This window comes from Rousettus aegyptiacus, unplaced genomic scaffold (assembly GCF_014176215.1).
Source record: "Rousettus aegyptiacus isolate mRouAeg1 unplaced genomic scaffold, mRouAeg1.p scaffold_m13_p_15, whole genome shotgun sequence".
In the NCBI taxonomy this organism is placed as follows: domain Eukaryota; kingdom Metazoa; phylum Chordata; class Mammalia; order Chiroptera; family Pteropodidae; genus Rousettus; species Rousettus aegyptiacus.
Genome location: NW_023416290.1, coordinates 38369894 through 38396357, shown reverse-complemented (window position 1 = coordinate 38396357; position 26464 = coordinate 38369894). Strand labels below are relative to the sequence as shown.

Sequence of the window (26464 nt, the reverse complement as noted above, 5' to 3'; positions counted from 1 at the left end):
GGGTAAAGGATGAAATCTTGACTGTCTTTGTATTTCCCAATGCACCTACCAGTATATTTTTATTGTATATTCTCAATTTTTTTGTTTACTAACTCATTCTTTTATTTGTGAATAAGAAATCCTCATTAGATTTCAATTAAGAAAAAAAATATCAGCTCAGTATTGTTCAAAACATGGTCTTTAAGAATAATTGTTTATATATAACATATTACTTCTTTTAACAAATGCATCCTAGCTTATATAGTCAATAGAGTATTTTCCTGCATATCCTGAATCCGATCATGAGGAAACATCATTCAAACATTCTACAAAATAACTGACCATTACTCTTCAAAAGTGACAAGATCATGGAAGATAAGGAAAGACTAATACAGTTTGAGGGATGTGACAGAGATATAACAATGAAAATAGAATGTGGATTGGATCTTGCACCAGAAAAAAACAAAAAAAAAAAAAACAAAAAAACAATAGTAGAAAAACTGATGGAACTCTAACAGGGTTTATAGATTAGTTCCTAGATCTATAAACGCCCATTGCTTAGTTTTAATAATTGAACTGTGGTAATATAAGAAGTTAACATTAGAGAAAGCCGGGTGAAGGGCTCTCAGAATTTCTGTAGCTTTCTTCTATGTCTAGAACTATTTCAAAATAAAATGGTAAAAAAAAAATCCTTTCCTCTTCACAGGTTCTTTCTTGAACATAGCCCAAATGATGCTATTATTGCTTTAAATATTTTTGGCTGAAGGAAACTAGACTTTGGGTAGTAAACACACAATAGAATATACAGATGTTATAATGTACATCTGACAATTATATAATTGCATTAACCAATATTAACCCAATAAATTTAATAAAAAATATTTTTGGAATTTATCTTTCAGAATTGCCATTAATTTCAAAAACAACTAAAAAAGCTCTCATTAGTTTAAAATCAGAATCACTAGCTTGGTAGTCTGCCATATTTATGTGAAGCCCTTGAAGAACTTTTAGCATCGGGAGAAATACAGAATGTGATCCAGGAAATCTGTGTTGTAGCTTAATCGAGTCAAACTAAATTATTTGAAGCAAACTGTTGACTTCTTCAGTGACATGGCTCATGTTCATTACTCTACTAAATCTACATGCATTCCTTTATACTGAGTACAGAGATGAACTTCCTTTGGGGAAAATCAATTAATATAAATTAAATCAGAAGTAAATTACATTCTTTATAATAAATAACTGAATTGAAAACCAGAAAATCAAAAGATGATTATGTCATTTCAAAGTTATATTTTTAACTTTCATAGAAAAATCCAGAGCATGATCACATTACACTATGGCTAAATGTAACTTATTTGGGTTAAAAGCATAGTCATTGAAAGGAAAGTTCTTTTTCCTTACCACCCTCAGCCCCCTTTAATATACAGCTCATTGTGGTATAATCCATTCTTCAAATCAACAATATTAACACTCCCTTCCTATTCCTACAATATAGTCCAAGGTTATGCTATTGAACCTAACAAGGTTCAATTTCATGAAAAAATGATGAATGTTCATCTTTTTATTAAACTCAGAAATCATGTAAAGTAAGCGGTTACATGTCCAAACTGTGTTATAGCACAGGATACAAAATTCATAGGATATAGGTTCTGCCCTTAGTTGAGGAACACATGGTCTAGAAAGGACAACAGATAGGTCAACACATAAACATAAATGGAATAGCAGAGGCTTATACCTAAGAAGTAGGGCATTGGAGAAACTGTTTAATATGCTTTGGGCGATGACATTGCAGAAGGCTTCTTAGAGAAGACAATGCCTGAGTTCGTCTCATTTATGAACAAATAAATTTGAGACTTAAAGCGCTTATTTTATATCACTTAGCTAGTTCATAGACTACTCAATATTCAAGTCTCCAAACTGTCTTTTGGATAAAGTACTATAACAGTGTCCTGTCACTATTTTCAAGCTGGTGAAGTTGTCCATTCTTAATCTATGGGAGAGGATGCTGACAAGTAATAATGTTCCTCAGACTGATAATGAGAGCTCTAGTCTTCTAGGTGCTCAAGTCCAAAACCCAGTTATCGTCCTTGATCTTTCTCTCACATTCCACAATTAGCAAGCCCTGGAGGGTGTATTTTCAAAATATAGCTATAAATTGATCACTTCTCATCCTTCTACTACCACTGCTCCGGTCTAAGTCAAGATCACCTCTCACCTGGTCTCTCAGCTCTGTTCTAGTCTATTTTTAACATAACAAGGTGATTCGGCTAAAATGTAAATCTGATCAAGTCACTCACCTGCTCAGTACCCTCCAATGACTTCCCATCTCAGAGTTCAAGCCGAAGTCCTCACAATGACCTACAAGGTGCTACATGCTTTAGTCTCTTATTGTTCTTCTGACCTCATCTCCTATCTCTCTCTGGCCCCATCTTCCCCCTCAATGACTTCATTTCAACCACATTTCCTTCTTAAATATTCTTCAAACACATCAGGGAGGCTCCCATCTTAGGCCTTGTACTTACTTTATCTTCTTCTGATGTCCACTGCTGGGCCCCTCGCTTCCTTCCAGGACTGATCCAATAAGTAATCACCTTCACAGTGAAGCTTCCCATGGCCAAATCATCTAGAATTTCACCCCCAACCAACATTTCCTATACCCTTTTCTATTTTATTTTTATCTTTAGTACTAAAATATATTTAACATGCTATGTATTTTATTCAAGTGTCTTGTTTATCTGTCTACTCTCTCCTCTCGAATGTGAGCTCCATGAAGTAAAGGGCTTCTTTTTTCTTTACTACCTTATCCCTAGTGCCTAACGTAGCTACTCAGTAAACACTCATTGAATGAACACATGAATACAGATGTCATGACAATAAAACAGAAGCCCATGCTCAGTGATGAAGAACACGGAACAGACAAGAGGACAATCCATGGTACTGCGTAGGAGCACATCCACGCCTGACATATGCTAGGTGCCCAACAAATATTTGTTGAATAGAAAATTAATAAAAACTAAAAATTGCCTTCTAACTGCCATTAAACAACTATGGTGTCAACAACAAAAAAGGATGATAGATACATTGCCAAGAGTCTCGTTCACTGATGCTTATACTGTGCTAATGTCAGAGAACCTGGAGACGCCTAAAGGTGGCTGTACTAGGCTGACATTTGTCATGTCTGAAGTTCCTCCACTCTGTGAAGAAGGGAAAAAAGGGCATAACAGATGTCAAGAAACAAATGGTTTCTTCCTTACATCTTTTTTTTTTAATTTAAATTTTTTTGCATATTTTGTGTGCAAAAAAATTGCACAGGGCACAATTCTCCTCTCTTCTCACAAATATAATACATTAATTTGCATAGTCTAGAAAAAAACAACTGAGATTTTTCTTCCCCATAAAGTAATTTACTCCATTAACCATGCTATCAGTTTTCTCATCACGAAATAATAAAAATATCTACATCACAAGATGTTTTGAGTATTAGTGCAATACTGGATTTGAAATGTTTCACAAAGTATTGAGTGCTCCTATTATTCCAAAGGAAGCATTTGTGGAATACAGTACTTTCCTACAAAGATTCTAGGTTCAACTCAATAGGCTACAATCAAAAAGAACAATGACCACATACTCAGGGAGTTTTAAAACTTATTATAATAAAATGAAATGAATATATCAACAAGGAGAAAATGATAATTCCACTTAAGTGTAAAGATAAATAAATGAGGTCCTGTGATTACATTCTGCAATGCAGGAGCACCTGTGGATTGAAAGGAAATCAATTATATATTGATGAAGAAACTGATGTATGAGTAATAACTGACTATATGCTACCCAGATTACTCAGGTTCAGAGCTCAGGTTTCCCTGACTCTAATTCAGGATTCTAAAATATAACATGAAGCATTTACTGATCTCATTATTATATTCCAGTATTGCCCTTAGTACTTATATGGATAATGCAATGATGTTGGTGCTCTTAAAATCCCTACTTTCCCCAAAGGCTAGGTGATACAATGAAAGATTAAGTAATTTAGCAAGGTCACACCGCTTGAGAATGGCTGAAGTAGGATTTGAAAGAAGGCAGGCTGACGCTTTGCTATGTTCTCAACTTCATTGTCACTTCTCTAAGCAGAAGCGTTCTCATTATCATACAAAATTAGTTCTTGGTGAAAAAAAGATCTCAGCACAATGATTTGGCACCTCCAAAAGGCCACAAAACATAAACAAATATACAGTATACCTGTGGAATTTAAATTCTACTAGAAAGTGGGAGAGATTAGGAAAAAGGTCTAAGAAGGCACCGCAGTGGGAGGAAGGGGTAATTATTAAAAGTGTTGAAAACACTGCCTTAGATGAATACCTAAGTTAACAAAAAAAAGTGAATGTTCACTCTAATAAACAGAAAACAGATTCAGTAAACCCCCATCCCATTAAATCCCTTTCATCACCACTTAGGAGACTACTGCCATTGATGGTCACATGAAGAACCATTTTAGGTAAAGAGGATCCAGCCTCATTAGGGCTGACAACCAGCCTTTCCCCAGGCATTTTTTTCCTTGTCAAGTCTCCCTGCCTTGCTATTTTTTCTTTAAATTGGATGAAATATGGTTCAGGAGAACAGGTACTCAGTGGAGTGTAGTAGAAAGAATATAGGATTTGGAGGCAGAAGAGAGGAAGTGACTTCCAGATCTACCATTTACTGGTATTGACAAATGATTTTAAGCCCTTTGAGTTTCTGATCTCTCATCTATAAAATGGAAATAATAAAGAACAGGGCAAGTATAAATAACAAAGTTATAAAAACAAGTTCATATTATTATTGGAAGGGATATAGGTGGTTGTGCCTATTACTACTGAAATGCAGTAATAATTTAAATATACTTTTATATAGTATCACATTTGAGTATCAGAATAAGGTAGGACGGTCATTTCTTGGCCTCTTAAGTATATAGGAAAAACACAGCTCATAGTTTAGTGCATTACCCAGAATCACAAAACTGGCAAGTGTTACAACCAGGTCTTCTAACCCTTGATGCAGTGCTCTTTCTGGCAAATCTTCCCGTTAATTATTAACAGTGGTAAATTTCATTGATTTTCTCATATATTAATTGGCTATGGAACAACAAAATAAATAATGATGCTGAGAAAACGAGGAAATGTTCCCATCGTGACAATGTTTTTGCTGACTGAGATTCATTCTTCATGGGATGTTATTAGACTTAAATAGTTTATCTGAGGTCCTGTATTGAATTTACTATTCACTCAGTGAAGCAATGCATTTTCCCAAAGTTCAAGCCAGGAACTGAAGCATATATGAATGAGTAATGATCTAGACAAAGGTGGAAAAATAAACTAACATATTCAATGCAGAAATATTGATTAAGAAGTTCAACAAAATTATTTCATTCACATTTTTACATGTTGCCTAAAGTATTAACACTCAGAGAAACCCTCTGTCCATTAAAGGTTAATGAAGACCATTGCAGGAATGTGAATATGTAAATCTGAGAGATTTAACTTCATGTCTCTAAAACAATTTTAATTCTGCTTAATTATCTGCAGAAGTAAAAGGTTCTGGAATTATTTTTTTTTTCAAAAATTGCTTTGAGACATACAGAATAGACCAATACACCAACCAGCGAAGTATCACAAAAGAGATCACACAAGATCTTTTGTGTTGTAAAAAAATAATACATTAATAATACTATTGACTAAAAATAAATATGAAAGGGAAATCAATCCATCAGTATCCAAGTTCCTTCAAAGTGATTCAGTATCCTTTTCTCTATGCAGAAACCTCAAAAATACAAGTTCACATAAGAGCTTTAGGTGTTTTAATTTGAACGTTTCTTACAAATGCTAATGAATACTGTGGTATGAGTCACATCTGACTCAAGCACATTAATGAGTAACTTCCTTTGGCGCAACAGAAATAGTCATTCCTTATATTTTTGTGACACTTTGCGTATGTTATCTATTCTGCACAACAACCTGTGAGAAGAAAGGCAGGTATTATTACTGTCAATTTACAAATAAAGAAACAGAATCGGCAAGAATTCTATGTTTTCAGTATTAAAAATAACTGGCCATTTATTTAAACCACATACCCAATGCTTAACTTCACTCTGAAATTCTATTTTATATGTAAATACAAAAGGGGAAACTCATCATCTCCCAAAAGAGATTATTCTTACCAGATCTGGCCAGATCTGAACTTGAGATAATTTTTCCACAGGGAAAGCAAAAACCTATTCATATAACCTTAAACCACTGGCCCTAATTTACCTTTGAGGCCACATAGGACAACTCTACTCCTAAAGAGATTCTCAAATATATGTGCTTGGTTATTATGTTCCCCTAAGGTTCTTTCCTTCAGGCTAAATATCCTGCTTGCTCAACTCTATGTTTCGAGTACATATAAAATACATACTTTTATATTAATTTAATATATATTTACATGTTAATTCACTAAGTCACTTTATAATAAATATGTAATATATCTTATATAATTATGTATATTTACATAAATACATACAAACAGCTTTTAATTTTACTCTGCATATATAGGCACCTAATGCTACATTTCTCTGTGAGATTTTATACAAGCCTGTGGAGGTAAAGCTGAATATATTCAATTGTATCATTTTACCAAGTCAATATATATATATTTGAAGGATTACTATGTATCCAAAATTTGAGCAGAACGCACGGAAAAAAAATATGGTACACATATGAAATTTTTCTCAATTTATAGTCCAGTTGGCGATATCTAATTTTAAAAGTATATGGAATAATCCAAGTAAAAGTAAGCACTCCATCATCTGGTACTAATTATAATTTTAACGGAAATTTATTGGATTATCAAATACAGGTTGAAATGGCCACAATTTCTGTTGCCTTGACCACGGCAAGTGCTGAATCTGGATCTATGATTAGAGAATCCTTCTCTTCTCGAAGCCTCTTAAAAGAATTAAAAGTAAGTTTAAAGATTTCTAGTGAAGGTCATCTATTCAATGCTAGGTTTGCTCTTAAATAATTGAGAAAATATTTTTAATATGCTTGGTATATTTCTCCAGAATTTATTATTGGTTTTGTTATGGTTATAAATTACTATTATAAGTTTTGTAGAAACAACTTGTTTTTAAGTGGAATTCCTTTCAGAAGCTTGACTCATGATAATAACATGCTTTAAGTAAAATTCCTCAATGCCCTATTAAAGATAGAATTCATACTCTTCATTTTCAGGTCTCTAAACTTGCAGTTTAGAAATGACTGTAATAATTGTTTGCCCATCAATAATGATAGAGGGACCTAAACAGACTACTGTAAAACTAGGAATCCTATGGTTTTCCTTTTTCACAAAGGAAACAGGAAAAGAACAGTGGAATATTTTTCCTCAAGGTCACAACTACACACACACACACACTAATATCCTCAATAATTTGATATGACCCTCAGATATTTTATTTGAAGAGTTACTATGAAATACCTCAACTACTTTTCTGTGTACGGTCAGAGTTTAGACAGGTAGAGACTCAGAGAACGTGGGACACTAAAAGATGTTTAATTGAATTTAGTGGCATTTGTTCGCAAGACCTTTGGTAAAAACTTCAGATCATGCCTCTACAACAATGCTGTCTATAGTGTGTATGAAGGAAGTGGGTATAAACTCAAAAGACGCATAAAGTGTCAGCCCAGGGGCAGTCTGAAATCTCTGCTCTGCGAGACAAGGGAGGTGCCAGCCTTTCTGAGAATGTTTCCATAATGCAAATATTATACACCTGCCCCTAAGAAAAATCCGAATTTCTTTGGGGATGATTTTGACTCATCTGCCAGCCACCTTTCTTAGGCCAGTGTACATGGCTGGTACCATCTGAGTACAGGGAAGGACTCTGCCTTATAGAAAGTATTTTCCTTAACAAGAAGTGTTAAGGAGAACATATCTGGAACTTTAAAACATCCTAGCAGAGCGCATGCTTATAAAGTTGCTTTTATATGATGATAATAATTATGCAAATTGTTTTACCACCAGTGGGCATGATTTTGCCCAAGCACAGGAATCAGCCACTTTTGGAGGCTGCTTTACCGTTAGCCACCATCGGAAATGCTTCTGAAACCAAAGCCGTAGGAGGCTCTACCACTTGACTTGGTAAGAACGTTTTCAAAATGTCAGGCCTTTGCATCTCATCAAAATCCACTCTGCTGTCCATGTAGGCCCCAGATAATTGGAAGCAGAACATAGTCACATTTCTTATAAAGATGATAATGACATTTAATCCTGCACTTGGAAATTGAAGGTGGCAGCTCCTGAAGGACAGGGCAGCCTCGGACAGTGTACCTAAAGTCTTTGCAGATATTTCCAAAGTATAAAGAGATTCCGGGTGATCTATTCTTAGAGTCAAAGTGAAGTGATGAGAGCAATAATTGAGAGCACTGATGTCAGAAGTAATTTAAGATATCCTGCAAGTGACAGATTGGAATCCAGGAGGCTAGGACCACCTCTGTCTGGTCAATCACTGCATCCTTTGAACCTAGTAGTATGTCTACCACAAACAGGCACTCAATATGTACTTTATTTTCAAAGGAATAAATAAGTGAATGACTACAATGAGTTGGCAGTCAACTCTACACCTATGAATGCTCTACCTCCCCTTGATGTAAGCGTGTGCACAGCTGGGTTGTGTCGCTGGGTGAATAGTGAGGGTTAACCATGATGTCATTTTTATGATAGCCATCAGTATATCACAAGGAGTGTATTTTATTAAAATAAAAGATTGTATTTAGTGAAGTAAGAAGTTCATACTCTGGCAACAAATGCAACAGGAAAAACCTGGCATGTATTAACGAGGCCATATCATTTGAGACATATTAAGCTAAATAAACAGCAGATATGTGAGGTTCTGGGCTTTTCAAGATACTTGCCCACTTTCTACCTAGTGAAGGGCTCCTGTCCAGGCCAGAAAATGGTTAGCTTATCATAGATGCGGACAGAAAGAGAGAAGATCATGCCTAATGTGTGGTGTCAAAAGGCCAAGCGACAGTAGTAGAAAAGCAAGGTTGATTTTATTAACCAATGTCACCCCAATAAATTTAATTTAAAAAAGAAAAGCAAGGTGGTTGGAAGGAAGTAATTCCCTTGCTTACCTGAGTCCCAATGCTAGAACGGTGACTGGCATGCTGGAAGGATTTCGTAAATGCCTGTGACTGGTCCTTAGATATTAAATAAGTAAAGTCTAGCTTAAGAAGTAGAGAAAGACTAAATTTTTTTTATAAAAATTGTCTAAAAAATGTGTTAACAATGATGCCAGTCGAATATCTTAGCTACTTAATTAGGAGTTAATTTAATGATGCATTTTTGTGTAAAATGCATACAATAAATATAACTGGAACTCACAGGAAGCACACACACATGCATGCACAGGCACACACAGACAGACAGACAGACAGACGGACAGACGGACGGACGGACGGGGACACACACACACACACACATACACACATACTCTTTATTTGGTCTCTTGGATTCCTGAGTCTCCATCTGTCATTCCTGGTTGACATGCAACTCTGATAAGAATCTAATTAAAAGAGGGGCCAGGCAGAGGGATTAATTAGGCTTCAGAGATAATCAAATACCTGCTTAATTTATTGTTATGATGTTTATCATGAATAAATGTTCTGAAGGCTACAAAAGCTACAAAGAAAAACTGCAGGCAAAAAAAGTGGTATGGAGGAAATAACAGTAGCTCATTGAAATGGATAAATTTGTCCCTTTCCTTCAAACTACATTGATGCTATTAAATAATTTCCAAGATAAGTATTTTATCAATAGGAAGAAAACCAGACAATGGTGCGAGACATATCAAATTCAATTATTTGATCACTTTTTCAAGTTTCCATTTTATTGTCAATAATTCCAATGCTGTTTTTTAATACATAATGCTAATTCTGCTTCTGATGCATGTACAAGCAGCCCAGAAAATCCTTCATGAAAAGCTTTTCAGAAAACAGCAATACTGTTTCGTATGAGCATGATTATATGACTCAATTAATAGATTTAAGGATCATCAGAGGAAGTAGGAAGTGGGCATGGTATTGAAGGATAATATCTGCATTCTATTCCCAGCTATGTCTCTATCTTCTGGGTGACCTACAATGACTCACATCTCACTTTCTGAGTGCTTGCAGTGACTCAGAATTCTTTTAAAAAGTCCTCTGTGCAATTCTTTATAATAGATCATTTACTTTGGAAAATATACAAAATTATCTTTTTTGGTTTTTTCCTCTCTCCATTCAAAGAGTTAATTAACTCCCCATGTATACAGACAGAAGTGAAATATCATTACATGTAAAGAATTTAATAATAAAAAAACTAATGATGAAAATATTCTAGAAAATATTTTTCAAAGTTTTTTAATTTGGGGACCTAAAAGTACTAATTTTTACAGCCCAGAATTAGTCTAGGTTACCAGGAAAATACTCAATATATCTTCTGTGGTAACAGATTCAGTGGCTCATAACCTAAAAACACATAATCTCAAATTTCTTTATTTATAGGAATTACCTCAAATCTAGGGAACCAGAAACCATGTCCTTAAGCCGCACTTCTATCTAGTGCCCACGTGACTAATGCAGCTGGACCAGACAATATTTTCGGTAACATTGTTCCAGGGGGTTGTCTGTCACCTGCTCCTTTGTCAGTGTCTCTTGGAGAGTTATGTCAACAGCTATAAATAGAATGGATCATGGCTAACATCAGGAATTCGGACAGACTCTTTTGACATTTGTTAATGAAATGAGAAGACACTTTTAAAGGACAGGCATTTGACCTCGGCTAACATTTTTTATCAACAGACAATATTTCAACTGAGACATTAAATTTATTCCTAAAGATTCTAAAATTGCTTTCAGTTGTCACTTTCTGTCTCTGATTTCTGGTTAATTTTAGTGTAAAAACTGTGAAGATTTGAATGATTATTTACCAAACAAGTTGTACAATCCTGATGAAATGTATACAAATACTGGGTTCATAGGTTTTTGTTTTGTGAAACGTAGACCTTGAGCCATGCAGAACTTAAATATTCCGACTAAAGCAAAACAAACCCTTGGTTAAAAGATGCTTGACTGAGGGCACCAGTCATATAAAAATATTAGAAGTCCTTCCAAGACAATTTTGGAACAATGTTCCCTCCTTCCATACCAGTCCACAGTCAACTAGAGGAGTGAGATAACCCAAATTATATTTATTCAAGTTTTGTCAAAACATAATTGTGTGCAAGCAGCAAGAATACAGAATATCACATGGTTGGTCCTTATCCTTGACCATGCAGTCACCAAAAAATGAGAGAGGTGTCAAATTGAGTGTATACAAAATGCTGAGAAGGCACCAAAAGGGGCAGAAACCAGGTTCACCTGGGGAAGTGAGGAAGGCAGGCTGGGAGGTGGCATTTGAATCATATCACGAAGGGCTAGTGCTTGAGAACAGAGAAAAAGAGAAGGTGCAGAGTGAACAGGAATGAAGGCAATAGCAGTGCTGCAAAAGAATCGCCCTCCCTTCACAAAGTCTCACAGTTTGGTGTATGTGAGAGGGAGCGGTGGAGACGGGAGACCCGCAGGGTGGGCTGGACAGCAGATTAATTACAGCGTGCATTTATTCCATGCGCGTGTTCATTTACTTCATCAATTCTGAGATGTACCTTATTTTTAAAAACTTCTAGTGCTTTGAAATCAGGATGCAGTCGGACAGGTACAGGTAAAAGATTGTCATTACCTATGCATATACATATAAACTTGCAAAGTGGGTGTCAAGAACTTGGAAGAAAATGACTATTTTAAAAAATGCTTCACTGCTAATACTCCTGATGAAACAGAGCACAACATTGTGTGGACCAAAACATTTATATCGCTGACTCTGATGTGGAAAGAGTTTCAGAAAAGTCAGGCTTTCATTGTAAAGTTGTAAAAATAGCCTTAATTCATTTATCTTGCTTTTTATTTATGTGCAAGTGTGATAGATAACTTTTTTTTTTCCTGAAGGAATCTAAAAAGTCTTTCCGTAAGAATAAATTACAAATTCAAAGGGATATAAGAAAGAACCGTGGCATAATTTAATTTGCAGATCTTTTTTTCGTAGTGGTACACAAAATAATGTTGTGTTTTGTGATCACTGACATCTTAGATTTGAGGAAATGGGTTATTCAGCACATGCGCATTGTATGCCTAGGACATGACAAGTGGGAATAATGGTCAGCAGAACATGATACACCACAGATCTCACGCTACTTCCAAGCTACAGTCTTGAATTCTGGGCTGAAAAGCCAAGATTACGCATTATAATAGGGACTCCCATGGTGTTTTAAGAACAAGAATGATGAGATCATATATGTTTTGAGGAAGTTAGCTCCAACAAGCAAAGATATACAGGTGGTAGAGAGACGAGTTAGGAAGATTTTGAAATAGTTTGTGTGAGATATAATGAGGTCCAAATGAAGGCATGACCAGAGGCAGAGAAAGGATTTAATCAACATAATGCCCACTGCTCACAGTGCATGATCAAAGAAAACCAGCAGACAATGTAAACTGCCTTCGCATTGGTGGAAATACAGTATAGCGTTTGAGAGCTATTCAATCATCAACTCTATTTTTCACTTTCAAGTGTTATATGTACCTTTTAGCCTTAAATGTCCCAATATTGAGGGCACGGCACCACGCGAAGCCCTGGGAATACAAATGATAATCAAGTTTTCCCAGGAGAAGAGAAGAGAGACATCACAGGTGATGTGATTACGCCAAGGTGATTATCTGCAGTAATAGAGGGGTAACGGAGGCACTGGGAGGGCTCAAATTGGCCTGGAGATGGAAATAACATCCACGGGGAAGTCACATCTGACCAGACACTTGAAGTAGTAGTACGAAGAAGCCGCAAAGTAAACAAGGCAATAAATGGAATTCTGGACAGAGGTTAAGCCCATGCAAAACTACACAGCTGAGAGAGAGCAAAGCATACTGGGAGCAATTTTTAATATCGACAGTGGGGAGAGATATGAGTCCACATAAGCCAATGGGACTTACAGCACATTAAAGGGTTTCAATTTAATCCTAGAGCATTATAGACCCACTAAAGAACTGCCTATATTTCATTTTGTTGTTTAAATAGGCCTTCAAACATTTTTATCGCTCTAAATTGGATTATATATAAAAACAATCCAGAAAAGAGTTTCAAGTTTCAAAATAAACAATAAAAAACAAAGGAAGAGATTTGTAGTATGTCCCCATTGAAATATGCAATTAATTTAAAATGCTTCTCAAAAAGTAAAACACCAGGGGCAGTAATTTGGTGACCAATTTAAAATTATGTTCTTTACAAGTTCAATATCAAGTAGAGAGGTTGGCTCTGTTTTCGGAATTATTCTACAATGCACTTTGATATAAGAGAAAGAAAAGATATCTATAGATACCAGTAACCTAAAGATCATTTATTGTAAAGATAAAATATGGAAAATCTTCCATTTATTAAAAATTTCTCTTTTATATTTCTGAGCATAATATATTTAAAGAAAAATACATAAAACAAGGGTTAATTTTACATCAACATTTTGGTTTGCTGCCATGTTTACAGAAGATTTAAAAAACATGGTTTTCTTTGAGTTCAGATTAACATGGATTTCAAAAATTTAACTGCAAATGAATAAAAAATTCAGCTAAGATTATGCTTCTCTTTTGAATATTTGTGGGATTCAGCACTCATCTTGCATCATTTTTAAATTACCATTGAAGAATAAACCACTTGCCCCACATCTTTTATTATACACATGACCTCACTAAAAAGAAATAAAGTGCTAATGGAGTCAGGAGCCAGACCACGGTCTGTATGTTTTACACATGGAATGTTCTGAAATATTTGCTAGGCTCTGGGACCTCAATTGGGTACACAGTAGGCATTTGGTCAAGTGTGCTCCCTTTCCCCAAATCATCTCATGTCCTGTGTTTTTTAACTCACCACTGCGCATGTACCAGCCTTTCTGACATTATACCACATATATTATTTACACGTGTAACTCTCAGTTTCACCCACTAACCTGTAAAACTCGGGAGAGCAAAAATGGTGTTTTATTCATTTTTGTATCTTCTTATGACAAAAAGTCACATGCCACATAAATAATGAAAGCAAAAAAAATAAATAAATAAATCTATGTTGAACTAAATTACAGATATGAGTACAATACTTAATTTTTTTTTTATTATTGGTCTCAACAGGTACAAGCATTTCTAGAAAACAATTAAAATTTTAATACTATTTAAAGCTTTGTCTCTTTGTGCTATTTTCAAATCATTAATGTTCCAACCAGCCAGCATACTTCAGCATCATCAAAACCAACATATGAAAAAAAAAACTATTAATCTGAATTAAAATGAATCATTATATAAATTGCTTTGAAACTGAATTGGCTTTAAAGTGAATGATCAAATGCATAAAAAATTTCTCAAAGTCTCAAAACGATGAGAACAAATCCTTTATTCTGAATAGTGTATGTTTAAAGAACAAGTACTATGATGTATTTTCTGAACAAGTTTTTGTTTCTGAGTAGAATTCGTCTGCATAAATAAAATACATATTACAGCCAGTATAGATACTTGTAAGAGCTCCAATATAATGCATTTGGATGTGGCCCTAGATTGTAGGTGGTCCAGAACACAATGTTCACAGTTTCAGTATTAAAACACATTCTCAGATGACTGCATTGTCATCACCTCAAGAGCATTTTTTTTTTTTGCACTAAACCTTGAGCGAATAAACACAATGTAAATTTCTTACAGAGATTAAAGATGTAAATAGAGTCAGGCTCCACATCTCCAGCTTGGATGGATTCCATGGGAGCCCAAAGAACGTTCCATTCTTTTTCCATTTCTGGTTCTTAAATTCTTGATGGGGACAGTACTGAATAGCCCTCTTTGCTGTTTTACAGAATATTGCCAGTTCTAGAAGCAGGTGAAGTCAAGAAAAAGCCTTGATGAGCTGCTTGTTCTTGAGAAATAAGAAAATGAGGAATTACTTTTCTCAGGCACGACGGGCAAGTACTAACCATAGATTTTCTTTGTTTTCAACCTTTTTTAAAAAAGAAAAATCTCTTTTTCAGGGCTCTATAAAAATGGAAACATAAAAGCATTTAAAGAATAATTCTCCTCTGCTCAAGAGGTGCCGAGGTGGCTTAAAGATTTTATTCTACTTGAAATACTGATTGGAGCCACAAGAGACACGGGATTTAACTGCTGTTTCCTCGGCCGTGGGCAGTGCGTTCTCACAGGGAACATCCCAGGCCCTGGGTTTATTTCAGAGCTGCCTGCCCTAATTTATTGTTTTGATTGCTATTATTCTCCTTCTACAATCTAAACTTGAGGACTACGTGATTTAGTGGTTTTCCCCACCTCTTGTTAGCAAAATATAACATTATAGGGACATTTCAATTTTTACATTTCCCAAGTCCTTCGAAGTTTACTTCAAAGAATATAAATTTGAACATACTCCATAGAGACAAACATATGAGATCAATTATAGTGAGGTGATGAAGAGCATTTTAAGAAATGTGCACTTGGGCTGGAGCCAGGCATAATTTTGATCAAGGAAATGGCTAAGAAGCTGCAGTATTATGAAGAATGTCTCCATAATCGCCCTTAGCTTTAGCTAAAGCACCTGGCTCATTAACTCTTACTGTCAGGTGTCTATTTCAAACATTTAGGCAATTGATCATTCACTTATCTGAACATCTATCATAACATGAATAAATTATGCTTCATTCATCACAAGAAGTATTTATATACCAATGCAAAGCTAAGCTATAACTCTACTGGCCTGGACAAAGCATCATTCTATTGTGACACGTACTTTGGTGAAATATCAAATTTCAGAGTAATGTTTATAGCATACTTTAATTTTTGTTTAAAAACATGTATCCATATGGAAGAACATACACGTGTTTCCTATTTCAGCATGAAGAACAATGTAAGTATATTCTCCCTGCCAGGAGAGTATGTTTAGAAAAAGGAGGTGGGAAATTTTTTTTCTTTGTACATTTTTATATTGTTTTACTTGTATCAATAACCACATATTTTGTAATGTGAATATCTAATGAAGAAAGTATAAACAGAATTTTAAAAAATTAATCTTGAATTGAATTTGTTTTTATTTTTTTAAATTAAGCACCAAGCTATGGACTCTACAGCCATCACTTACTAGCTGTGTGATGCTGGGAAATTACCTTTTTTTATACCTCGGTATCCTAATTAGTACAATAAGCATAATAACAATAACCTCATAGGAGCAGTTGTGATAATTATGTTAATATCTGTAGGGCACACAGAATAGTGGCCTATTTTGAATAATAAATGTCATCTTCTAGTGTAAGAGGTGGTGTATCTGGGTGTATTTTTAAAGAACTAATTTGCTAAGGTTTCTGGATAACTCTACTGGTTTTGTGACTAAAGCATGTTCTGTGTTGCTACCTGCTTTTGGCTCAGAACTCTGGATGGTTTTCCTTATTTAAATATTAATGGAAGGCAACAAGAACTGCAAGTTTTTCTCATTACTAAAGGGCCAAAAATGATCAAGGAAGTAACACCTGTTAAAGCAGGTTAGTTCTCAATTAGGCAATTTCAACCCCTAAAATATCTCTACATCAGGAAAATTTATATGTTTCAGATTTAGTTTCCAGATAATTGTGTTATTCTGGCTTCTAAGATGAAAATTCATGGTCAACTATAAATGTCAAGCCAGGCAGCAGAATGCTAATTAAGTAATCTGTTTAAATACTCAAGTTTCAAAAATTACATTTTTCCCACCTGCTTACCTTTAAACTCAATATCAGAATGGGAAATAAAGCTTTAATTATGTAAAATAATATGGTACCGTAAGATAATTTTGATCTTTAAATGTTAAAAATGATTGATAGTTATGTCCATTACTTAAATAAAGAAAAAGAAAATGCAATCTTGTAGTGAAAAACAAAAAGAGAACTAGTGAGTAAAGTTTGGTTTACTTCTGGGGGTGGGAGATGAGTTTCTACAACTCTGCTGTATCTGATGTTCTGAAAAATCCCAGGGCGTCCAAACCACCACTGCTCGCGCAGAACTGGGAAGTGAGAATATCTGAGAGACATTCTATGTTGCTAGACCTATACTGTTGTTAGTTTAAATTATAAAGTGTTTGAAAAACTGTTATCCTTAGAAAAGCATAGACAAAATGTTTCGTGACTTGTTTTTTCAAGTAATTCTTTTAAAATGATTTTAAATACTGTATTAAGCTAAATACAACATACTAAAATATGTAAGTGCTTAAGATACTTTTAATGGAGAATAAAAAGTATGATTGTCTCCATATGCCATTTAAAATCATTTAAACCATACAATAAGAGGTGTTAGAAAATGACAGATAGTCCTGGGATGAAATTAGAAAAAAAAAACATATCATTTAAAAATGACAAAGCACTATGGTTTTAAAAAATGGATCAGATGTAATGGATACAGCAAACCAAGCATGTCCGAGGGTTTCTCTTTCTTTAATACCTGTGCCTTTGGCAATCTGCCTTGTTCACAGTCTCATTTTACCAGGAAACAAGTGGCAACACAAATCTATACGTTTGGTCCCGAAAACAAAGATTTGATTTCCTACTTGCACACAAATCAGAGAACCTATTTGATAATGGAACTAGGAAACGTTGTCTTCATAACAACAGAGGAAGTAACAACAGATGAAGCTGGTAGATTCCACCTACCCTGGGCTGTTTTGTCCTTCGTCGTTTCTGCGCAGGTCAGCAGGCAACCTTATAGTCCAGTGGGAGCCCAGTCGGATCTGATGAGTGTTCTGTTACCTGTGAGTCAGGTACTTGATGTCTCTCAAGCTCCGCCCACTCCTCCACCAGGGCCCGGCTGTTGGGGGAGGGGCTGGCATGCGGGAAAGCAACCAAGGAAAATGGAGACCTAAACTCCTCACGGGAAGCTGTTATCCCCTAAAGAAACGCGATTGCTCTTCAGTTATGTATGTGGGAAATGTGCTTCTATAAATGTCTTTTTTCTTTGTAGCACATCATTTAAACTATAAAATAGGATGTGTTAGGAAATGACAGGTAGCGCTGAGGTGAAATTTCTTTGTAGCATACCAAAAACACAAACAAAACCTCACAAAAACAATTTAGAAATAGGGCCCGTATCAGACTTCTAACCACCAAAGAACACTGTAATTCATTGTGTTCTTGCTATGCGCTAAGTGATGTGATAAGTGCCCTAATGCATTACTTGATCTCACAGTGGCCTGTGAGGTAGAACTATTCATATTTCCACTTAACGGAAGAAAGCATGGAAAATCAGCAGCGTTGCAGTTTGCTCAAGGTCAAACGGTGAATGGCAGGTATGGAATTTGAACTCTATCCCTTTAAGACGCTAAGGACTGGCTTGTTGACCATGTCATCACACTGCCCTAGCATTATTACATTATCTTCGGTAGAGCCCCTCATATCACTAAAACATTCTTCCTAAATATTAAAAGAAAAATACTAAGATAAGGCAGATTTAGTAATTTAACATGATGCATTAGTAGAAATAAGCCTCCGTTACTGGCAAATTAATACTCTCAAAAAGTTAAAAATGCCTTCAAAAGAAATATTTAATTTTTAATATATTTTCAAAATTGAGATGTAGATGATGATATTAAAAATCTGGAAACATGATCCTTAAGTGTAATTTACCCACCATCATAACAAATAGAAGTAGAAGAAAAGAAAAAAGTGAAACATATCATTCGAAGGGTATTTTAGGGGTGGGATAAAAACTTTATTCCACCAGAGATCATTGTAAAACTTCCATTTCTAAGTGGAGAAGCTCCCTATGGATTCAGAGAAGACGTGAAATGGGATGACCCCAGGCATTTCCACACCTTGCCTTGTGAAGAGAAGCAAAAATTGGAGCAGCTTCCTCAGACCACAAGCTGATCTGCTAGAAAATCACATTTGAACACAACAAGGTGTCTGCCTTGCTGATTTCTAGAGGGTAATAAATAGCGAGTGGGGTGAGCTGTTTATCACCACACTCATATTTTTACTCTTGTCCATCTGCTTGGGCTGGAGAAGAGTTATGTTGCAAAGCCAATCTCTATTTCACAGCCTAGGAAGAAAGGCCTCTGCTTGCTTTCCTCTGCAAACATTACGGTCTGAAAATATGCCCGAACTGTGGTCTTCTTAAAACTTCTGTTCACTGGCACTCCTACTCCAGGAGAAATTAAGATGCACCAGCTTGCAAGGTAGGACTTGACCTGGCCCCATAAAAAGATTGATTTTTGCCACTCTCCTTTAGGAGAAGCTACATCTTTATTACATTTTAAAGGAAGTATTAAGATATAATTTGTCACGCTTAGAAATTCTTCCAAAGGTTTTGCAATCTGCATAGTGTTGGGCTGCGAACTAATTAGCATGAGGTATCCTTTTATTTCTGTTTCTAAAGTTTTTATTCAGATAAAATCTGATTAAGGGGGCATCTAGAGTAAACTTAAAAGGAAAACAAAAGTCCAAAAAAGGTCACAGAAGATGGACATGGATGGAAAACAAGGAGAATGTCCTACCCTTCGGCAAACATGGGGGAAGAATGCAAAGGAACCAAGCCGGGCAATAAGGTTGGTCTGTTAGCACAGCTAGACCTGGTGCCATCTGGGGGTGCTGTCCTGAAACAGGATCCAAACTATGGGGACCAGGCTGCTGGCCTTGGCATCCTGCAGAAGGATTCGCCTGGCACTATGGAAATGCCAACGTTTGGACAGACTCTTAAAATTTAGCAGTTAGGCCTCATGATACTTTTTACTTCTTTGTTGTTAGTTTGTTTTGCAATGATTCAGGGTTCACCTTCTTGGGAATTTAGTACCTAAATAAGCCTCTTAAATGACTACAAACTTGTCACCAGCTCATGAAGTTATACTAGAAATAAAATAGGTAGGATTAGAGTGTTTGTCTTCTCTACTGTGATCCTAAGCTCTTTAATAATAGGAAAGCAGGTGGATATTATCAGAATTTCTTTAGTAGTTTCCATTTAATTCCCTATAAATAAAGGACTCTATTGGTAGACTCATTAGAAAAAGGATTTAGAAACTTAAGAGAAAGAACTCTCCCTGAATTCTTAATGCCTATTGCCCAAGGTCATATCTAAAGTACATTATATTTGTTCTTAAATATTGTGATTTATATTAAATTCCCCTAATTCTAACAGCTGATGGGATGTACAGATGATGTGAGCGTGTGTGTGTGTATATATAAATTTTGTAAAATAATTTTGGAATTTAATTTTTCAGATGATTCTTTGATTCTTTTTTAAAAACTCAAACAAGAAATTAATATATTTTATGGATGTTTATAAGTTCAAGTTCAGCAATAAAATTGACAATGGTAATGTTTATACTGAAAGAATGTCATAAATGAGAGGGCACTATTTTTATACCTTTAACCTGAAAATATCAATTGATGAAAAAACACTTATCTAGGTTAACATGCTGTACTGGTATTTTAATTTCAATATGGCACTACTTTATATTTTACTATATTTTTTAAAGATAAAACATAAACTTTGATTTTATTATTACTATTAAAAATTCCAACTACTGAATATCTTTTAAAAATAGTTTTTTAACTACATATATGGAAAGAGATAATAACTACACACCAAAATCAATGCCTCCTTTAAAAGAAACAAATGGGAGTAGAAACTGCGAATAGTAATATGTTCATAAGTGGCCTGATATTTCTTAAGATGCGTGCCTAGGCCTATAGTAAAATTTAACGGTCCGATTTTATTGAGTTGTAAATTATCCTATCACCCAGCACTATAAAGGAATGAAATTCTCTTTTTACTTTTAACTATACACCAACTAATTCAGATAATGTCCATTTACTGAAACCAGCAGAGCTTTTAGCATGTAAAGAAAAAAAATCATATTTTCATTAGAGATTGCGCTGATTGCCCTGTGACATTTATTAGTATTAAGGACAAATTGCGCAGTGGTCCATATGGCATCCCTGGGCACAGCTGTCCAGGAAATGCTGCACTTCTTTCTTCAGAGCAGAGTTGAATCTACCATAGCCTCTGCGGGGCGAGGGTGTGGGGTGGGTATAGGAACAAACCAACACATTATAAACCTGTAATAATGTAGAAAATATCCTAGTGTTTCTTAAATTTCTATCCACTTGGTAAACTGCCAGTGCAGTCCCACCGATGAGGGGCACCCATTAACCCCCTCTCTGACAGATATTTTCTCCACTTCAGTGAAAATGAAGTAAAAGGTCAATTAGGTGAAATTTTATTTATGCCCACAAATAACCAGCCAGAGTAAAACCTCAATTATCTAGCTACTTCACCTATCCAGGACCCAGTTGATGAATTATAAATTCACAAATTCTCAAAGACTTTATTACTGGAGAATTCTAGGTGCAGAATCTGATTAGAACTAGATCTAAGAATTTATTTTCACTATTAATACAATAAGCATGGCTATCTAAGTTTCTCATCCATTCAGCACATGTACTGAGCACTACTATGTGAGTGGCACTTTGCTAGATGTACGGATTCAAATCATGAGGGGAAAAAGTGATTTGTTCCTTCTGCCAATGGGGTTTGCAAAATAAAATCCACAAATATTTGGGTAGCAAATAAAAAGGTACTTTGTAAGGAATACAAATGTCTAATCATTATGTTGTACACCTGAAAATGATATTGTATGTCAACCGTTATTAAAAAAAAAAAGAGATGTTTAAAAAACTAGCTACAAAAAAAGAAAAGCCATTGAGATGGGCTGACTAGTGGCTATTAAAGACCAGCACCATGCATAGCCTTAACTGCATGGGAAGAGTCTAGAATGAATGAATTCAGAAAGTACCATGTTTTATAACCCCTAAATTTAAAAACAAATATCAGAAAAGCAAATTAAACTAAATAAAACAGAAACAATTAAAAAGCTAAAATAATTTAAAACAAAAATATAAATACAATTTTAAAAAGCAAAAGTCTTCTGAATATTGACAACAGCATCGAAAGCACCAACTCAACTATCGGTTTCCATTATTTTGCTCCATGTGGGGTTCTAAGCACGTTCATGCGTTATCTCATTTAATCATCCCAATGACAATGGAGATGAGGCCCTTATTAAAACCAGATTTGTATGTAGAGGACGACCGAGACACAGAGAAGTGAAGTAACTGACTCAAACGTCAATGGCTAGTAAATTAAGGGCACCAAAGCAGAGCTAATCTAACTCCAGACCTATCAGACAAGTGATAGGGCCCTCTACCAACATGCTCATCTGAAACACACCACTGCCACTTGTTGAATCCTAACTGTGGGCTGGGCACTATGTACTTAAAACGTATTATTTGATTTAACACTTAGAACAAACTTGTGAGAACAGTATTACTGTCATCCCACTTAACAGATGACAACAGTGAATCTTAGAGTAGTTAAATAATTTGCTCGGCGAGGAAGCAGCGACCAGTCACAGAGCTGGTGACCCCAAGGTCCTTGCCCTTCATCTGCGTACTGTCTTCTTGTCTATGTGAGGCTATGTAAGTACAGTGGTGACTGCGTAACCATCCAGTAGTTAGGCAGCAGCACTTCAGGAGCAGTACTTTGGGAAGAAAAGACAAAATGATAGCAAAAGAGGAGAAAGTCCATTCTATGCAATATTTTATCACAGAAATATAAGAAAATAGATTCTTTAAGATCAAGAGCTGAAGAGCAGTGTAAAGGGTAAGAGGAAGTTCTCTGGGGCTTGTAAATCTGGATTTGAATCCTGATTATAAATTTGAATCTGGATTCAGTAGCATACTTAGTGCAACTGCCTTGGAGGTGCATATAATAGATGTTACTTAGTTTTGCTTTGCTTACCTGATAGTCATCCCCTTTCTTTTGGCCCGCTAGGGACTGGTAAACAGAGAAGTTGTGAGCCAGCAGGTGTTGGAAGCCATTCAGCCACCTGAACAGGGAGGGCTGTGGGTGAAGGTGGCTGACAGAAAGCAAAGCACAGCCGAGAGAGGGAGAGAGGGAGATCATGTCCTTTGGGCTCAGGCATGATGGAAGCCAGATCGACCAGAAGACTTCATGTGAATCATTAATACCTAGGTTTTCTATCACTTGAAACTGTAAGGTCCTGATAAAACTGTATTTTATCAAACTTTCCCTAACCTCATATGTTTGTGATAAAATAGGCACAAAAAAACATCTTATTATACTTTTTTGAGGAGTAATTGGAATTTTATTCACAAAGGCCCTAGAACATGTTGAGATGCACTCAGTCACTAGTGTTCTTTCCATTTTAAAAGGGTCAGAGAGTGAACTTGTTTAGAGTCTGGGCTCCTCATGGCACAGGGAATGAAGTTAGCATTAATATATTGGCTAGGTGGAAAACCAGGGTAGAGAAGGAGCAATTAAGGGGATCGTTTTACAAAATGTATAAATGTCTAACCAATGTACTATATACTTGAAACTAATTAAAATAAATTAATTAAAAAAAAAAAAACCTGGGCTCCTGAGCCAAACAGTTTATGTTTGAAACCTGAGTATGCTACTCACCAGCAGTGCAAATTTGAGCAAAACTACATAACCTCTCAATTCTCGTTTTCAAATCTGTAGACTGGGAATAATAATATGCATTTTATAGAAGCATCATGCCATTTAGAAATAACATACACAAGGTACACGACCAACTAGCTAACTGCCTAGCACATTATCAGCAACAATGAAATGGTTGCTACTGTTAATGTTATTACCGATTTCAGTAATTACTGACTCTTGACATATTTTCATGGCAAAAGCATTACAAATTGTATATCTATTTTAGTTTTTAAATAAAAAGTCATGATTATTTTTAATCTTTTCTTGGAGAGAAAAAAAACAAGTCATGTGGATTTCAAAAGAGCTAGTGTAATCTTAAATAGTAAAAATGGATGTAACATCTGGGATGAAAGAAAGCAAAGCCCCACTTTACTCTTCATCTGTCTGATTACTTTAGGAGCTTAATTTTCGGTTTAGGTGTTCATAGGATGCAGTTGGTCACGCAAATATGACCAATCACATCCTATAAAGCGGTGAGTAACCTGAGGAATGGTTTTATAGCTGCGGCTGCTGAGCTCAGGGGAGATGAAAGGGATTTGACAGTCACACACCACAGTAGTGAGGAGGGGCTGGTCCCAGAGAACTGGACGGCAAAGTGAAAGAATAAAGAGATAGTTTTCCTGTTATTTCGACTCAAAATATACCCACTTCTCATAGTTTTATGGTCACTCCTGTCCCCGCCACATCCTATACACGGAGAGTGTACTAGCTCTTCATCTGTGACATAGTCATACCCACAAGTCCCCAACACGCTTGTGAAGTCACACAAACATACACGAATAATTCAGCCTTTATAAATGGTTAAGCAGATTTACTGATATTTATCAGGAACAGGTACTTTTCTTTCATAGTATCACAAATCCTCATGATTGAGGGTAATTAGGGAGAAGATCTGACTGAATAACTGACAAGTCCAGATTCATAAGTACTTTTGTAGTTTTCTATGTTCAACTAGACTCTATAAATAGCAATAATACCAGTGAGAGGTTGTTGCCAAGAAGAGCTCTTCAGGATCTGCATTAGTAAACTGTAGATAAATATCATTTGCAAAGAGAATATTATTTATATGCAAATGGAGTCATACGCAAGAACCAATGTCTTCTTTTTCCTAGACTTTCTAAATCCAATCAGTCAGCAAGTCACCTATGCTCCACCACCAAATATACATTAAATAAAGCTTTTTTCCCTCAACTTCAATACTGTCCCGTATTAAGTAGTTCTCAATTTGGGGCTGATTTGGCCCCTCCCCGAGGACTTTTGGCAATGTACAGAGATATTTTTGGTTACAACTGGGGCAGGAAGAAGGGCAATGCTACTGATATATAGTGAGACTAGGCCAGAGATGTCGCTAACTATCACAGCATAACCACCCCGCCACCCAAAAAACAAACAAACAATGGTCTGGCCCAAAATGTCAATAGTACCTGGGCTCAGAAATTCTGCCCTTACCTAATCCACTAATGCATTTTTGTCTTTGGGCCACTGGCAGCCCTGCCCTGCTGCTCCCCGCTAATGGCCACTTACAATCCATTCTCCAAGCAGCAGCCAGAAAAGTCATTAAAATATAGAAAAATGAAACAAAATTTATAAGTATGTCTACATTATATGAAATGTGTATACTGTATATTACATACATAATTATACATAATTATAATATAACATATATTATATACATTTCTGTAGTATATTACATATTACATATATATTATATATATTATATTAATTATATTATATTATATTATTATATTATATTATATTATATTTATATTATATTAATTATGGTGAAGGATGGTAGAATGTGCCACCCTGAGGTGTGCCACACTGGTGTGGGGATCATTTGGGGTTGGTGGCCCTTAGAGCAGATGCAGGAAGGGCACTATGACATCCCCTTTCCTTCCTGAAAGATGTCCTCCCTGGACCAGGAGAAAAAAAACATTCATTAACAAGGAGTCGAAGCTGAGAGAATTCTGTTCAAATAGATCTTGTTAAAATAGTTATCTTCTTTTGGCCTCCCTGTATATTTGAGTTACTTTTTCACAATTACCTCTTTGTTCAACCCAGAATAAAAGCACTTAGGATTTGCCACTCGTTTGGGTCTTCATTTCCTTATGAGGGTTACCATGTGGTATCAAACTTACATGCTTTTCCCCTGTTTATTTTGTATCAGTTTAATTCTTAGACTCACTCAAAAAAACCCTAAGAAGGTAGAAGTAAAATTCTGCCTCCCTTGCAATATAACTACAATATTATTTGTATATTAATTATTAATATGTCTAATATAGAACACATCTATAAATCTGATTATACCATTCTCTTGATTAACCCTACCGTTGGCTTTCTAGAATACCTGGAAATTTCTAGCATAAAATCCACATCCTTACCAAGACTCCAAGGTCCCTAGCTGTACCACAAACTTTACCTTCTACCACTCCCTCCCTCATTTCCTCAGCCACACAGACCTTCCTATTCCTCAAATACAGCAAACTTGTTCTCACCTCAGCAAGATTCCATTGTTATTCTTTTGCAGTCTTTCACTAGATGGCTACAAGGCTGATGTTTCATTCAGCTCTTAGCCCCCAGGCCACCACAGCTAAGGAAATTCTGCCGGTCCTCCCCAGGCTCACTCACTTTCAATCACACTGCCCTGTGTTCTGGGCTTCACAGCATTAGTCACTTCACAGTGAAGCATTAATGATCTCATTTAAGTATTAGTTTACTAGTTTATTATCTCTCTCCCCCACTCACAGTAAACTCAAAGGGAGTAAAGACCTCAAGTATTTTATTCATAACCGTATCCTCAACATAGAGAATCGCACCCGACTCCTAGTAGGTACTCAAAAAATAATTGTTAA

The 26464-nt window shown here is 35.7% G+C and overlaps 1 protein-coding gene across 3 annotated transcripts in view; it reads right to left on the bottom strand.

Annotated features, from left to right (window-relative positions):
• Positions 1-26464, bottom strand: part of OXR1 (oxidation resistance 1) — a 388922-nt gene that overhangs the window by 219488 nt on the left and 142970 nt on the right. Inside the window, exon 1 of one of the 3 annotated variants that reach the window (XM_016147446.2) lies at positions 17747-17958. The exons of the other annotated variants lie outside the window; for them this stretch is intronic. The gene's annotated coding sequence lies outside the window, so the exon portion shown is untranslated. Of the gene's footprint in view, positions 1-17746; positions 17959-26464 lie in introns of those variants that run through there. 3 annotated transcript variants of the gene reach the window in all.